Here is a 17,871-nt window from a genome sequence, read left to right as displayed (position 1 = left end):
GAATTTTCTTTTCTTTTACATAGAAACCCAACCATCTAGTTAGATGAGATTGTCACATATACTATACAAGATACTGTACGTAAGGGTCTATTAGAAATAGGCATATTCAAATTAAGCAGTTAACCTAAAGCGATGCGTTAGTAATTAGAAATGGCAGCATGTCTGATAATCTTAGTGCTGTAGGTAAATATATAATAATTTGCTCTGTTTTAATTTGGTTTATTCAAATTCTTGACAAGTACGCTGCATTTCCATATAAAGTTTTTGCATTTGTCTTTTCCTGGATTTGTTAATTTACTGTATGATGCACCAGCACTCATTGTCACATATGCTTATACATAACAATGTATTGTCAAAATTAAATATTCCAAATTATTCTATAAAACAACCCATGACGGTATCTAAAATGATGATTGGCGTAACGAATTTTAATGGCGGTAATAAAGGCAACATGAAAGACTTGCCGTTCAGTATCAGATAGCCAGGGAGAAGCAAATGATTACAAATATTTGATATTTAAATTATTTTCAAATGAACAGGCAGAATGTGAGGAGTTCCCCCGGTGTTACTGCGGGGGCTTTGTTTCGTTGGCATCTCTCATTAGTGAAGCAAGCCCACCGTACGTACGCGCACACACACACACACACACACACACACACAATGTAAGTCTGAACCCAGGCCCTGAGCGTGTCGTGGATGTGAACACGGGCAAAAGCTGACCGAGAAGCTGTCCTGATTAAAATGACAATAGTCTAATTAACTCGACCTCTGTGTCGGTGTGCAAAACACTCGCTTGGCCTGCCAGTTTCTCCCTTTAACGGCGTTTCTTTGTCCTCGCTCCATTCCAGAAGTAAGATGTTTTCTCTCCATCGCAGCCTGCTGCTCCAAACCATTTTATTCGGAGAGATTTTTGCTAATGGCAATTATTTTCATAAGCTAATTAAATCCAGGGTCTCTGATTCTCGATTTAAATCCTTGAGGGGCATTGCCGTTTTAGAAGTAGCTTTACAAGCAGTAATAGATCAGTATATTAGCCTGCCTGATTACTTTATTTGCAAATAACATTGAGACAAATATTGAAATCAAACTTTGATGCTACAAATCTCATAGTTCGATTTAACAGAATTAGTGATCATTTAATATTGCATTATATTTCACATTGTTTGTATATTATTTACATCGTCGTACAGCTCGGACCATATATATATATATATATATATATATATATATATATATATATATATATATATATATATATATATATATATATATATATATATATATATATATGCAATTAGTTCCCGCCTCCACTCTCTCGCACCACCTCGGACCATAGATATATATGTAAATAGATGCTACATTCTGCAGTCTACGACACATAACTGCTATGTTTGGTTTTCCCACAATGAATACGTGAACTGCACGTGAAATGTTTTTGATGTAGCAAACCGAGGGAATTTTGAATCGCGGGAATGAGATAACTGCAATTTTAAAGGTACACTCCACTTTTTTTTGAAAATATGCTCATTTTCCAGCTCCCCTATAGTTAAACATTTGATTTTTATCGTTTTGAAATCCATTTAGCCGATATCTGGGTCTGGCGGTACCACTATTAGCATAGCTTAGCATAAACCATTGAATCCGATTAGACCATTAGCATCACGCTAATATCGAAACTCGAAATAACTCTTTGGTTATTTTTGAGTGCGATGGTAATGGTCTAATCAGATTCAATGGATTATGCTAAGCTATGCTAAAAGTGGTATCGCCAGACCCGGAGGTCAGCTGAATGTATTCCAAAACAGTAAAAATCAAATGTTTAACTCTAGGGGAGTCGAAAAATGAGCATATTTTCAAAAAATTGGAGTGTCCCATTAAACAGAAAATTGAATGATACGTTTGCACATGGTTTGTCAAAAATACAACATGATTTGAAAGATTTCAGCGGCTTAGCAGCTAACGTCCCTGATTTCGTTCCTACACCCTCTTCCAAAGTCAGAGAATAAAGATAGCGAGAGATGCCAGACGAATAGAAACGGAAGCCGTTCGCTGACAAGTCGAAGAACGTGAAGGCAGATAACACAGAGTATTGAAAGTTGTATTTTCCTCTTGCCCCCGCAGTCCGTTTGCATTATTTGATTGGTTAATCTCATCTGAGGGCGGAGAAGAAAAACAAGTGGAAAAAAGAGTGGGAATAAAAGAATCGCTTAGATGAGTGGAGTGGAAAGTGCTTTCAGTTCTATTTTCCTGCGTTTGGTGATTGCGGCCCATAGGGAGATAATTACGCTTTAGTCTTGAGTTAATGAAACGAAAACTTTCTTTCTATTCTCTCAGCTGAAAAGGAGCGGTTGATCTTTTGTGCCACTATCTGAAGACATCTCCAACCCTTGACAGGGGCACATTGAGGATGCGTTTTGTTTTAGGCTGAAAAAGCCCCCCCCCACTTCATACACACACACTTCGGCTGTCAGTTGAGCAGCGATATGACACATCCTTCAGCATATTGAGTTGCCGGTTCCTCTCGCTTCAGATACTCTTCCCTGTAGCTCCGCTGTGAAGAAAATACACCCAAAGGTCCTCGATGAAAAATACTCTCCAGATAACACAGCCTTTAGTCGGTAGCTCAAAGCCGGAGCAACTTTTTGATGCAGTACAATTATGCAATTCTGATCAAACAAAACAACTGAAATCCCAAGAGCAGTTTGGGTTGGGTAATGAGCAAATCCGAGTTAATCACTGTAATTGGAATGAAAGTGTTTTTAACTGGAGTTTGGGTTCGAATCCAGTCTGCCTTAAATTGTGCTCTGTAAAAAAGCAATATATGAACACTAATAATTATATGTACATTTATTTGTGTGTTTATTATTTAATTATTTATTTATTTATTAGTAGAAGTAGTACACTGTGTTCGATACCACCAACTTCCACACTTGTTGTGTCTAGTTAAGGACAACACACTTAGGGCCAGATTTACTAACAGCTTGCGCAAACGCAAAGCATATTTTTTTTAAATAACGATTTCGGGATTTACTAGAGACGTGCAGTGGATAATTAGCGCTGAAAAGGTGTGGTCTAGTTATTTTTGCGACTGACCCTATTTCTAGGAGTTTCCCTTTCAGAGGCAACATTTTTGGGAGGAGATTATTGAAATGATTCATGCAAAGCAGTTTACTAATGTTTGCGCGTGTGTTATGCCAATAGACTGTAAGAAATATGGACGTAGTGTCTGTGACGTCACCCATAGCATAGGTTTGTGAAGAGCTTTTTAGAGCGGTGCCTTCCTATTTTAATTTGCATATTAATCCGTGAATCGCATGCAAGCCGAACCGTGGGTCGTGATCCGTACAACTGCGATCCGTCACAGCCCTGACCCGCAGATATTACCAACCCCATCAGCGCTTTTTGGAAATTGTGCTCTCGCGCTAATTTGCCCCGTTTAGTAAATCTGGCCCATAATGTGTTGTCCTTAACTAGACACATCTCTGTGTTGTTCTTGGAACAACACATTTTTTTCCCTTTTATTAAATATAAAATCAACACAAAATGACACGTGTTAAAATAGAATAAAACAAAACAATGTGTAAAAGATTAAAGGAATAGTCTACTCACTTTCAATATTAAAATATGTTATTACCTTAACTAAGAATTGTTGATACATCCCTCCATCATGCGTGCACACAAGCGCTGGAGCGCACTGCGACACCTCGATAGCATTTAGCTTAGCCCCATTCATTCAATGGTACCAATCAGAGTTAAAGTTAGAAGTGACCAAACACATCAACGTTTTATTTAAGACGAGTAGTTATACGAGCAAGTTTGGTGGTACAAAATTTAAAAGAGGAACTATATTTTATGGCGTAATAGCACATTTGGGAGCACTTCGACTCGCCTGAAAAGTCCGCTCCCCTTCTCCCTCTCATAATGGGAGAGGGAGGGTGTTACTGCGCCGAGTCGAAGTACTCCCAAAAGTGCCACCACGCCACAAAATATAGTTCCTCTTTTAAATCCGCTTAGAAAAGCGCTATTTTTTATTTTATACCACCAAACTTGCTCGTATAACTCCTCGTCTTAAATTGGAAAAACGTTGATGTGTTTGGTCACTTCTAATTTTATCTCTGTTTGGTACCATTGAATGAATGGGGCTAAGCTAAATGCTATTGAAGTGTCGCAGCGCGCTCCAGCACTTACGTGCACGCACACAGATGATAGAGGGATGTATCAACAATTCTTAGTTAAGGTAATAACATATTTTAATATTGAAAATGAGTAGACTATTCCTTTAACACATCCTTTCTTCAAGTGTAGGAGGGCGAAATGCAGTAGGTGAGATAAGTAGCATGTCTGAATTCATAGTTTTCGAAAAGTCCTCTGATGACCTACTACTTCCGTCCGGCAAAATCCCGAAATGTTCATTCATGACGACGTGTCACATGATGTATCAACATGGCGGATGTAGTACAGTCATATACTGTCACAGTATGCACTGTCTTCTGTTGTCTTCTTCTGTCATCGTCTTCTTCTGTCTTCTGTCGTCTTCTTCTGTTGTGTTCTTCATCTTCTTCCTCTGTCGTCTTCCTCTGTTGTCTTCTTTTTCGGTCTTCCTTCCTCTGTCCTCTTCTGTCTTCTTTTTCTTCTGTGATAATCTTCTTCTTCCTCTTCTGTCTTCTGCTTTTCTTCTTCGCCTTTTTCTTCGTCTTTTTGATCATAATATTCTCAACATTTTTATGAGACCGTTTTAGCTCCAGATCATCCTCTCATGTCAGTGCGGCGGGGTCGTAGCAGCAGTCAAGGCCAGTGATAGGGTTTGTGCACTGTCCACATCTGGTGTGTTGGGCTTTAGGACCATGGTAGTTTGACCCCTCCTCCTCCTCTCTCACATTTCATCATCTGTTCTGCAGCTCTCCGCTCCTCGCTCGATCCATCTGCTGTTATTATTTGCCTCTGATAATTGGCTCGAACAATGGAATGCCTGTGTGTCCCCTGCCTTTGAAACAAGACACCCTGTTTATTTTCTGCAGGTCTCGTCTGTGCTCCCTTTTTTTTTTTGTCCCTCGCTTTGCCCATCCATCACTCCTGTTCGCTCTATCTTTCTTTCCATCTATCTGCTAAGTTTCTTCTGTCTCGACTCTTAAGGCGAGTGAATGTACACACGTGCGTTTATGAATGGAATATTGCAGGAGTTGTAATCCATCCGTCAACTTTCCGTAGTCTCGGTCATGCGATGTTACATCCGTCAGCAGCCACTTTGAGGTTGAGAGAAAAGAGAGTAGATATTAACAGGTAAAGCTGTGCATACATGATGTTTTACCAACTTAAATTTAAACACAAATGTGGTTTAAAAATAAAAAACGAGCCTTGTAGGAGAGCAAACAGATAGAAATGATTTTTAATAATACTCCTCTCTAAAAATATATCCAGAAGGGGAACATATGTCTTTTTGGTATGAGTAATGCACCATTCAGAGATATAAGGAGAAGCTTTTCAGAAAAAAATATTTCACACTTACTCATCATCAACCCCAACTATTCGTAGCATGCATGTCGGTACTGGCATCTGTGCTGTCCGTTCTCACTCCTGGTTTGGTTAAAGCAGTCCAGAGACAGAACGGGACAGGTATGCGTTTCCCATCAGGCACTGGTGCGATCGGTGCCAGCCCCTCATTTGCTGAGTGTTTGTGTTTATGCAAACGGAGGCCCTCTTCCTGCATATTCAATCTTCGGGCTTTTGTTGTGTTTAGAGCACATACCTCCAGCCCCCGAGACGAGAGCGCGTGTGAGCGAGAGAGTGAAAGAGTCAAGCTCGCGCACCGCTCGCACCAACTTGATAGAGACAGTGTGTGAAGAGAGAGCTTTTGTGCAGTAAAGATCAAAGTGTGGACGCTGAAACTTGTGGATTTGTTTTGTGGAACATTGTCTTGTTTTAATGGGTGAGTGTTCACTGATTTTAAGCAAAGCCGAAATCTCGTTCACTCCGTACTAACACCCTTCTGCTTCTGACTGACGGCATCCTTTCTCTCCCTCTTTCTGAGCGACGCACGCGTCTGCCTTCGCTCTCATCCAATTAGATCTTTCCCACGAAACGAGAAGTGGATTTGTGTCGTGAGGTTTTTCCTTTTCGCTCATTCGCCGTTCTCACTCTTACTGCGTGCACGGGGAAATGGAATTTGTGGGTTATTGATATTAATAGCGCACAGGATCTGTGGTCAAAGGAAAGACGAGAACAGAATAACAGAAGAGAAAGAATGGGTTGATAGAAAGGGGAAACATGTTATCAGTATCGGTTGAAAGGTGGTTGAGACTTTGTAATAAAAAAGTAACCATAGTAATTTATGAAAGACTGATATATCTGCCAAACCGATCAGTTGGGTTAATATTTGGTTGGCTATACTGACAGATGAGGTTAACTGTAACCCTTATTTACAAAAGTGGACAATCCACATCGTTTCAAATTTTGCTGGTAATAAATATGTTAATGAATAATGCAAATTTAATAAATACTTTTCTTACTTGTGCCTATTTTAGTGCCTGGTTTTCCCTAAACTGTCTGTTTGTTCGCCCATCCGTCCATTTATCTATCTATTGGCAATTTAGGTACAGATATGTATACATTATGTACAGGTGCAAACGTGTACTTTTTGAAAGGGTATTGCCCCAGTGACATGGGTTATCAATCTATCGATCTATCTCATGTTTGGCTGATAAGTCTCGCTGATAATTGTATCACTTAAAACTCTTTGAGCATCATAATAGCATGAATATGCAAATTAGTATCCGCCTTTACTCAACCGCACAGCTCGGATCATAGATATGAAAATGCAAAATTAGTCCCCGCCTCCATCCTTTTGTACGCAAAAATAGATGCTAATTTTGGTAGTTTAGACGCATAACTGTAAAGTCTAGTTTCACACTGCATACTTGAATGCTAACTGTTTTTATCGCTAATTTTAGCTTAGACTATTCAAATGTGATGATGTGATTGGTTGCATGTGTGTGACGTAGCAAACCAAGCCGATTTAAAGCGCGGGAATGAGATGTCTTTGGAAACCTCCAGTATTATGAATAAACTACTTTGCAATGGTGTTAAATGATGAATTTGCACATGGTTTGCCTTAAAGCATATTACAAACACCACATAGACATGTAGGGGCGGTTTCCCGGACAGGGATTAGCTTAGTCCAAGATTAAAATAAATGTAAGAGCTGTCCAAACTGAAAACAACTTGCACAGACATATTTTAAATACATCACTGCCCTAAAATGCATACAAGTAATGTTTTTAGTAAGGCGGGTTTGTTAAAACTAAGGCCTAGTCCTGGCTTAAGCTAATCCCTGTCCTGGAAACCACCCCATAAACTTGATTTTCACCAACGTGGGACTTAAATTAAATTTCACTTGACATTTTGTAATGCAAAACCCCATATTTCCCAACCTCTACTACAAATAACATTGCATTAGCAATCTATAGATGAAATGTTTTAGGACTAGCCCAGCGTTAACCTTCATGTCTTGAGTTCACAGCTGTATAAATGTCATCAGGTTCAGGAAGAGAAAGTGAGAAGTTCCTCCACAGTAGTTCCACACTCTTATGGTCCACATTTGAAAAGCGTTTAATCCAATTGCAAGAAAAAAGAAAGGGAAAAAAGAGGGGGAGGTGATTTTCGAAAAGAAAACAAGTGCAACTTTTTATTTATCTTTCGGATGATTTCATTAGAGCGTGTTTTGAAAGCCTGGCTGGGCCGTTTCTGGTATCCAGAGAGAAAGAATGCTCTATTCAGCCCGAGCCCCTGCCTGTTAACATTTAAATAGTGTAAAGAAATGCGCAGCCTTGTTTGTTTTGGGATAGGAACGAAATACCTCTGCCTTGGTAGTAAGCAGGGGTGGAAAGAGTAATAAAAAAATCAAGTACTATTACTTCCCAAAAAATGTATTGTGAGTAGAGTAAAAAGTACCTGTCTTAAAATCTACTTAAAGTATGAGTAAAAAAGTAGCTCTTTGAAGAGTAATCATGAGTAGTGAGTATTATGCATGTTTTAACAACTGTTAAGACAGCATCCTACAATTTAAAATATAGCTTATATCAGTGTAATGTTGTTAAATGGAGTGTCATCGCGAAAACGTCTTTTAGGTGCGAGCGTACGGCCGGCCATGGGTGTCCTGAATTTGTTCAGGAAGTGAAACTTAAACCCTCACCCTCCTTCATGATTAAAATACAGTTAGTGGGGCCAGGTGATGAAAACAGAGGTCACAAGTTTGGCCGTGTATGACTTTACGTTGAACTGAACAGACTGATCATGGTATGACATCAAAGTACCGCGAAAGCAGATGGCTCCGTATGCTACATCTTAATGTCATGGCTGATCAGTTTGCGAAGTGCTACGGAAAGTCGCGCACACACATGACAATTTTTTTATGCGTTTAGAAATGACAAGTTTGACAAGAAAAAGTAGCGCAGTAAAAGTACCGTTCCATATACTCAACTCAATTTAGGGGTGATTTATGCTCAAGTTTGTTATTTCAAATGTAGGCACGTGGTATGCGCGCTCATAATGGAAGCGACGCAATTGCAACTCACTAGTTTTTTCCAGGCAAGTCCGCACCGCATTGAGTTAAAACTTTTTAACTTTTCAGCAATCTGCTCCCACGACATCTTAATGTCATGTCTGAAAGTCGCACACACATTTTGCCATGTGTGATTTAACCTGATAAGGAACACTGTGCTGTACACGGTACACCCCCTCCCTTGCACGTGAGGCTGCATTACGTCATTGTAACTTTGAAGCATTAAATCTTCAAAATATACCGTCATGCGGCACATTGTTGGAAAGCTTAGACTTTAGGGAGTCCATTAAGCGCACACACAAAGCATAATATGATTTATAGCAGTCATAAAACTGTAATCTAGTTGTTAGTTACCTGAACCGGGCGGCGCCGATTTAGGATATTTACTTACCTTCAAAATCTTCCCTTTATCCGCTTTGGTAAAATTGTCCAAAACAAATTGTTCATAAATCCCCCAAAGTCCAAGGAAATGTCCGTTAGTGAACTAATTGTATACACAATTTATTTTGTATTTCGGTCAGAAACGTCAAGATTGTGAGATGAAAAATCGTTTTCGATTTTTCATCTCACAATCTTGACGTCTCTGACCGAATTACGATATAAATAGTGTATACAATTACTTCACTAACGGACATTCGTTTGAATCTCACTTTTCATTCACGATTTATAATGAATATATTCGGATGTCACGTTTATTGTGCAACGTCTGAGGAACAAATACGCCCCCTTGTGGAATTTCTGCCATTCCATAAGAGGTTAAAGTGACTGAATATTATTCTCCCCTAACCAATTGCGATGACAAAAAAATTTAACACGTTTAGAAACGACAAGTTGAGGAAAAAATAGCGCAGTAAAAGTACCGTTACATATAATCAATTAAGGGGTGATTCACATATCGCGTGTTTTGCGTGCTCAAGTTCGTTATTTGAAGGCGTGCCATAAGCGTGGTCATAAGGGAAGCATCACGGTCTCGACATGCTCGTTTTTTCCAAGACGTCCGTCCACACCGCATCGAGTTAAAAAACATTTCAATTTTTCAGAATGCCACAAGCGCACCGCACATCATGTGACAAGAACCTACGCACCTATCGTTTTCCATGCGTTTTAGGCGCGACATGTGAATGGCTCCTAAAAGTAAAAGTTTTTTTTTCCTTTTTTTATTTGACTTTGTTCTGAAAGCAAAACTTTTCCCCTCATCCTCCATGACTAAAATACAGTTGGTGGCATCAGGTGTCGAAAATCGGAGTTCGCAAGTTAGGGCGTGTATGACTTCATGCTGAACTCCACAGACTGATCAGGATATAACATCAAGTACCGCGAGAGTGAGACCTAGCATATGGAGCCGTCTGCTCTCGCGACATCTTCATGTTTTGGCAGATCGTTCTGTGAAGTGCTGCGGAAAGTTGCACACACATTTTGCCATGCGTGTTTTAAAGTGACTGAATATTATACTCCCCTTAACGATTGCAATTACAAAAAAATGTAATGCGTTTAGAAACGACAAGTAGCGCAGTAAAAGTACCGTTACATATAGTCAATAAAAAGTAAAAGTACACTATTTTTAAAATACTAAATAAAGTATAATTCCTGTGAAAAAGTAACTTGTTACAGTAATGAGAGTATTTGTAATTAATTACTTCATACCCCTGGTAGTAAGGCGGTAAAAAATGTGTGTGTACTCCGCGTACTCCGTCCTTAGCTCAGCAAAACGTGATGGCCAAAACTTCCAGACTGTCTGACATTTAGCAGGACTGCAGAAGCTCAAGCGGCCTACGTAAAAGCAGAGATAAATTAGATTTCGCGTCTGTTTGCATGTCGGAAACCACCGTTGTTTACATAAACGAGGACTTGCAAAACAATGGATGAAGCCCTGCTTGTAACCAAATTATAAAAATGACTTACAGGTTTTGGGAAATAGTTGCAATGAATCAGGCTGCGGAGGGAGAGAGAGAAAAAGAGTTCAGTCACCTTTTTGTCAGGCTTTTGTAAACAGCTGCATTTGTCTGAAAGTGAGTCATACAATTTTCCTGTATTTTAGAGCACAGACAGTGACTTGGAAAATCATGTGCACACACCCCAAAAACAAACACAAAAATCACTCAATATAGATATCACAGCCTGTCTTCTGCGTAGTCTCTCTCTTTTTAACTCTTTCTCGCATTTTGTGATATGCTTTCAATTCACAACTTCAGGATTTTATGTTTGTCAAAAGTTTTTATTAGCAGGCAACTGATGCAGGTTTTTCATTGGTTGGAATATAAATGGCAAGGTGGATGATGACCAATGTAATATCTATATATCATTAATCTGTGATTGGTCCATTACTGGTGTTTGTGGTCAATTACTTATTTATGATAAATAAACCATACATTCTCATATTTTATCAAACTTTTTATTAAGCTGGTGGATGTAGGTAGATTTTAAAACCTTATTTATTTTTATTTATTTATTTTAATATCCTAATGATTTTTTGCATAAAAGAAAAATCGATAATTTTGACCCATACAAGGTAATTTTGCCTTTTTCTACAAGTATACCCGTGCAACTTATGGCTAGTTTTTTGATCCAGGGTCACAAATATCGGTTGATTTATTGGTCTGTCACTAGTTTTTATTCACAGTTCTTTTATTGAATCATCCATACAAAATCATACGAATATTTTAATACATAATATTTTTCAGCATTCCATGCCAGACTGATAGGATAATGGGTAAATTGCTTTCTTGACCAATAGGAGAGGAGAGGAGCCGGTCTTAGCCTATGAGCTGCACTTAGTCCTTGCATAAATTAATATGCTAATAAAGCAGGATTGTTCATTTATGACCTCACCGCAGAAGTAGCCACAGATATGCCATTTAAGCATTTGCGAGCCGATTAATGGAATGGCTTCGCTTGGTGGTAAATATTCATGTGCTCTTGTGTTTCTGGTGAAGTGAGGAAAGAGACGGTCCATTAGATGGATTGAAGAGGCGTTTGTAATGACCACCATGGCATTTGCGTTAGGATTGGCTTGGTTTTAGCCATGCACAGACTGGAGTATGCGATTTCGACAGCTTGTGAATAAGAACAGCATTCAAGTGTTTTTTTAAAGTCATTGCTACATACGATTAAAGTTATTTGATGCCTAAATACTTCCTCTTCAAAAGCAAGGTGTTGTTCGTTGGTATCGTACAAACCCTAAGAAAAAGTGTAGAAAAAGTGAAAAATTAAAATGTAAAAGTGTAGAAACTGGGAGTAACATTAAGGGGCGCTGTGATCCATGTGGCTGCCACATTCGGGTTGTATTCAGGTCCAAGTGTAGCCTGGCTAACACCAGACCAGTATCATAGAGAATGAGACGTGGTCTGGGAACCACATGCTCATTTTCTCATATTTGAGGCGTTTTGGTTTACGAATGCCCATAGCTGTTTATTGGGCGCTACGAATGTCTATCAAATGTGTCTGTACGTAGCTCATTGCCAATCGTTTCAATTATACCAGATGACGTATGTAGAGCGACATAAATTCAAGAGTCAACAACTTTTATCGGGTACGTGTGCACACAGCTGAAAGCTACTAATGCAACTAAACCGGTAGCTGTATATTGATATTGAAAAGCAACACAACTTAGTGACACTGTGACAACCACAGTACATGCATATTGACAATGATATTAATAAATACCACTTACCATTTATAAGTTAAAGGGACTTCGTTGACGATGCCTAGCAGGTTGATCCTATAAAATGATGTGGCTATCATGTCTTGCCATATCCAAACATCCTACTTGGATATGAAATTGTTTAACGCCAAAAGTTGCTCTTTTTTTAAAATAAACTTGCGTTCAAAACTACTTCGAACACTGTATAAGGCTGCATCGAAAAGTTACTTTGCGTCTGCTGCAATGTTCGGTGTCTTGCATAGACGTCGTCATCGTCTTGCTGCCCCCTCCCCGGTCTCTGATTGGTTCCCTATTTCAGGGGGAAAATGGTCCATGGTTTTCATGCTAGACTTGCAGCGTGAATAAATTTGCACTCAAGGCAGCATGGGGAAACCCAGGCTAGTCCAAGTGCTCACAAGGGACCAAAGTTTAAATGTGATTATCATTCAGCTTCCCCGCACTTTGAGCACTTTTCTGAAAAATCGGCGTGGCGTTAAACAGATTCTGTCAACAAACTAGTATTTTTCTGATTTACCTAAGGCCGGGATTTGAAGCACAAGCATTTGATGAACGTATAATATGTCCTGAGGGCATTCTGTTAATATCATTATCTCATTTTTGACGCAGGTGGGTTTTAGTGGCTTTTGCAGCTGAGCTCTTCAAATTATAATCGACCTCTTTGTCCTCCTGACCCATTTGTACAGTAATGTGTCTGGTCTACGTATACATCAGCTTTATCAGTCATTGTTCTGCAGTTTCAGGACAAAGTCTTACAGTTTACCATAGCTGAAAGTTGTCATCATAGTTTGTCAAGGCTGCTACTTTTCTCCACTATCATTTTTTAGCCCATGTGCTCATTTAGTCGACTCTCTCTGTTCCTTTAAAACACACCCGTGAAGCCGATCATCTCAGCAAGGTCCCTGAGCACCAGAGTGCCGGTTCTACTTTTTCTCCAGCTGGGTTTAGCGGTATGATCGTATTTACTCACTCTCCAGGTCTCCACCGCCCCGCTGCTCAAAACACCACCATTACCACCAACCCCATGCTTTCAGTCTGGGCGACTATCGATTTAGCAACACATTACAGCGCTTAAAACCGAAAGGTAACTGCTGTCGCGCACCTCCCCTTTCCTCTGCTCTCAATGCAAAACGTTCTCGTCATTAGAAGAGGGAACATTTGTCTAAATGAACGTTAGGCATCTCTGTAAACTCATTTAGCACCTGAGACCCTAGCAGGTGATTTGAATAAATGATGTTTAGCTTTTTAAGAAAAAAAAAATTCATCACCTGTCACCACAGGCTATTGATTTATAACGGGAGGGATGACGTTCTAATTGGAGTCTATTGGAATTGAATCGGTAGAAATGAAATGCTAGAAAAATAGGGTGAATCGACGCAAGATGACGACGACGTTTGTCCTCATGCTCATTTTTGGTGGGTCTAAATGCTGACCACCCTTTTTAACAAAGATGTTTAACATGTGACGCAGTGCTGTGTTCCATCTGCGCTCTCTTTACCCGAGATAAACAGACTCAAACGGTTGGTTGCTGCTTTGACTGCCAAATGTAAACTGCATCATTTTTCACATTCTTTTAACACTTTAATGCTTTTATTCAAATACCCCAGGGACATTGGCATGGCCTCCAGTCTGTTTCTCGGTAGTTTAATGTAATAATATAGTTCCTGAGTATATTTAAGATGGGTAGCTTAATGCTATACTGATGGTTATTCTAAGTAATTATATATACACTATCGACCGCTCAAAAGTTTTGAACTCAATTACTCGTTCTTTATTTATTTATTTATTCATTTTCTCATTACAGAATAATAATAAACTATGGCAATGGCAAAACACAAATGTAACTGTGAGAATTATGTTGGTGACTACAAGCATCCAAAATAAATCAAAACAATATTTTATACTAACATTGCATAACCGTACTCGTGTCATTTTATCAAGAAGCCTTTTGAAGTTTCACATTTGAGTTCACATTTAATCTGGGTGCTTATTGGCTGCTTTTTCTTTAATATTCAGTATTTTATTTTATTTTTTTTGTATTTTCTAATAACATAAATGAATCTGTTTCACACAGGTATATTTTGTCTACAAAGGTAGTTTCAAGCATTTAAACGTACACCTTTAGATTAAAAGATTTTTATTAAAATTTCAGTCAAGCGTTTCAAAACTTTTGACCGGTAGTATATAATGTATTAAAGGATTAGTCCATTTTCTTTAAAAAATCTGATAATTTACTCACCACCATGTCATCCAAAATGTTGATGTCTTTCTTAGTTCGGTCGAGAAGAAATTATGTTTTTTGAGGAAACCATTCCAGGATTTTTCTCATTTTAATGGACTGTAATGGACCCCAACACTTAACAGTTTTAATGCAGTTTAAAATTGCAGTTTTTAAAGGACTCTAAACGATCTCAAACGAGGCATAAAGGTCTTATCTATCAAAACGATTGTCATTTTTGGCAATAAACATAAAATATATGCACTTGTAAACCACAACTTCTCTTCTTCCTCTGGTCCTGTGATGCGCCAGCGCGACCTCACATATTTACGTAATGATGTGGAAAGGTCACGTGTTACATATATGAAACGCACATTTGGGGACCAGTTTAAACAATAAACTGACACAAAGACATTAATTAGTATCATTCGACATACAACAACGTCGGAACGGTCCTCTTTTTCCACACTTGTAAGCAAAGGGGCATAGTTTCGCATACGTCATCCGTGACCTTTCGGCGTGATGATGAGCTGGCGCGTCACAGGACCGGAGGAAGATGAGAATTTGTGGTTTAAAAGTGCACATTTTTTATTTTTCTTGCCAAAAATGACAATCGTTTCGCTAGATAAGACCCTTATGCCTCGTTTGAGATAATTTAGAGTCCTTTGAAACTGCAATTTTAAACTGCATTAAAACTGTTAATTGTTGGGGTCCATTAAAGTCCATTAAAATGAGAAAAATCCTGGAATGTTTTTCTCAAAAAACATAATTTCTTCTCAACTGAACAAAGAAAGACATCAACATTTTGGATGACAAAGTGGTGAGTAAATTATATGAATTTTTTTTAAGAAAATTGACTAATCCTTTAATTCTTAACATATTCATATACTGTGGTATTTACATGGTACATTGAGGTGCTTTAAGGAATTGCACGGTGAAATCCAGGCTCAAGTCTCAGTCAAATTTTGAGATTTGGAGAATCAAAGTTTGATTTTAATTATTGATTTCACATTGATTTGACATTACCTTACTTAGTCAGTAATAAAGATATCAAAGTTATATTTTCACATCTTTACATTATGTTGGATGATTTTATGTAGAAAACAGTAAATCACACTGAAAAAAATTATTCATTGAATTTAATCAATTTTTTAAGGTAAGTGGTTGCAATCAATTTATTCAAGCTACATTTAAAGAAATTTTTTATATTCTATTTTACTTTACTAATTTTTTTGTTTAAATGTAGCTTAAATAAATTGATTGCAACCACTTACCTTAAAAAAATTAATTAAATTTAATGAATCTTTTTTTTCAGTGCACAAAAAGGTGTAAAAGGTGAAAGCTGCTCTACTTAAAAAACTTACTTCAATTGGTAACAGCTAAAATATTATGTTTTTATAAATTTACATTTTCTCACACAATTTAAGGTGATTTTTTTAATTACTTCAACTGGTTCAAATTTTTGGCATTACCAATTGAAGTATTTTTTTAAGTTAATCCAACTTTTACTTTTTAAAGTTTACTTTAAAACTGTCTTTTAAATAAATTAGCATTAGAAAAATTAACCCTTTGTTTTCATAATCTAGCTAAGGATCATAGGATAAAAGAGTTGCTTCATCTTCATCTTCATCTACGTATGCATTTATCAAATGCGACCTACAGTGCATTCAAAGTATACATATTATCAGTGTATACAGTTTCTGTTTGTCCATATTTGCTTCCTCCGCCTCATTTACACCATCCAAACAGCAGCAAATCTGTCTTGAATGTCATTTTGTAAAGACGGCTATAGGTGACTGATGGTTTTTGACAGCTGCGGTAATTATACGCCTTGAACTTTTCCTGTGTGATTGTTGTCTCTGCAGGGCAGGGAGGTTAAACAACGCTGGAACTGAAGACGGCCTCAATAATCAAGTCCTTGGAGAAGGTAAACAAACGATTAGTTATTAGACTCCATTGGAGCCGTGTGTACGTGTGTGCATTCGTGTGTTTGTTGACGGACTAGAGAGGAGACTACTGGTACTATTAGTTCATATCTGCTTTAATGAATCACATGATTTGTTGCAGCTTTTGTGTTTGTATGCTTTTCTCAAGGTTGACAAAAGGAAAGGTCATTCATTTTGTCAAAGTTTACTTACCTAAACAAAACAAGCTTATTTGTCCAACTGCACACCTTTTTTATTGTTTCTTCTTTATTGTTTTGGGTTTGGTTTTTATGAGCCACTTTTGTGAACCAACTTGTGAAAGTCATTTTTTTGTAATTTACTGCGTACATTTATACGTAATGTAATGAACGTTGTGTGAAAATATAACCTTGCTATCTTTAATATTGAGTGAGGTCATGTCAAAGATTGATATCAAGTGTGAAAGTGTGAAATCAAATTTCAATGCTCCTAATCTCATATTTAGATATGACTTTATGTCTTTAGACTGGATGTCACAGACAAGGTCACAAATTTAAAAGGGAGATTGTTGTCATACATTTTATTATGCCAGGGATGCCCGTCATGATGTTTTGTTTGTGGTATTGAAAAGTTACTTGTGAAAAGCTGTGGAAGTTACAATGTATATACCAAGGAGACAGATAACGTGCGTTAACTTTCATCCATGATAAAGTTGCTAAACTCAAAATTACAGCTACTTGGTCTTCATTAAGAAATATTTGAATTTTGATGTTTCAAGTGTAAACAAACTTGATGTATTGCAAATCAGTACACTTATCTTACACCCCTTCTCATGTCTCAGAATAGAATAGCCCAAAGCAGTTGATATCAAGAGTGGAGCAAACCAAAGAAGTTATGTAGGGGTGTTCACACATCAGGGTCACAGGGTGTGAGAGGACTGAGTTTGTGTGTCTGTGTTCTGTCATTCACAGTATGGTGGACAAAAAAGGGACTTCCCATCCTTTCCCATGATCTCATGCTTACACATTCACACACACAAATAGCCAAACCTGTGTAGCCAATCACTACTGTATGTCTGTTTGTTTTTCTCCTGTTTTCCAATTCTCTCATCCTGTCTTTTTCATCTCTCTTCTGACCTCTTCCTTGTCATTATTTTCTAGTAAAAGCATCTAAATATCTCAACCGTAGACAATTATTTTAGTAGCGAAGCCCAATTAAGAGAAAATATATCTGGGTCAATGACGTGACGTTAATTATTTTGTGTCCGTATGATACAATTAAATGTAAAAGGGTTAAAATTTCAAAATAAATTTGCAGATTACTTGCATATATTCTATTTTTTGAGGACTAAAATCTAAAATTTCTGGTTTTATTTTATTTTAAAAATAATATTTGGGGGATAATTGCAAAAATGTCAATTGGTGTAACTAGTATTTTTTTAATAAAAATATAAAAATATACATTAAAAAATCTAGTTATGTATATTAAGTTTTTTTTACATACATTTTTACATCATTTGTCAAGGTTATTTATT

The 17,871-nt window shown here is 37.8% G+C and overlaps 1 protein-coding gene across 10 annotated transcripts in view; it reads left to right on the top strand.

Moving 5' to 3' along the window:
• The window catches only part of foxp1b (forkhead box P1b), a 246,457-nt gene that overhangs the window by 66,086 nt on the left and 162,500 nt on the right, over positions 1-17,871 (top strand). For 9 of the 10 annotated variants that reach the window (XR_008646236.2, XM_055212476.2, XM_055212472.2 and 6 more), the window contains one exon: positions 16,299-16,360. The gene's annotated coding sequence lies outside the window, so the exon portion shown is untranslated. Of the gene's footprint in view, positions 1-5,759; positions 5,927-16,298; positions 16,361-17,871 lie in introns of those variants that run through there. The other variant, XM_055212475.2, reaches the window with a different exon arrangement.

This window comes from Misgurnus anguillicaudatus, chromosome 8 (assembly GCF_027580225.2).
Source record: "Misgurnus anguillicaudatus chromosome 8, ASM2758022v2, whole genome shotgun sequence".
Taxonomy (NCBI): Eukaryota; Metazoa; Chordata; class Actinopteri; order Cypriniformes; family Cobitidae; genus Misgurnus; species Misgurnus anguillicaudatus.
Note: the sequence above shows the minus strand (reverse complement) of the source record. Positions and strands in the feature narration are given on the sequence as shown.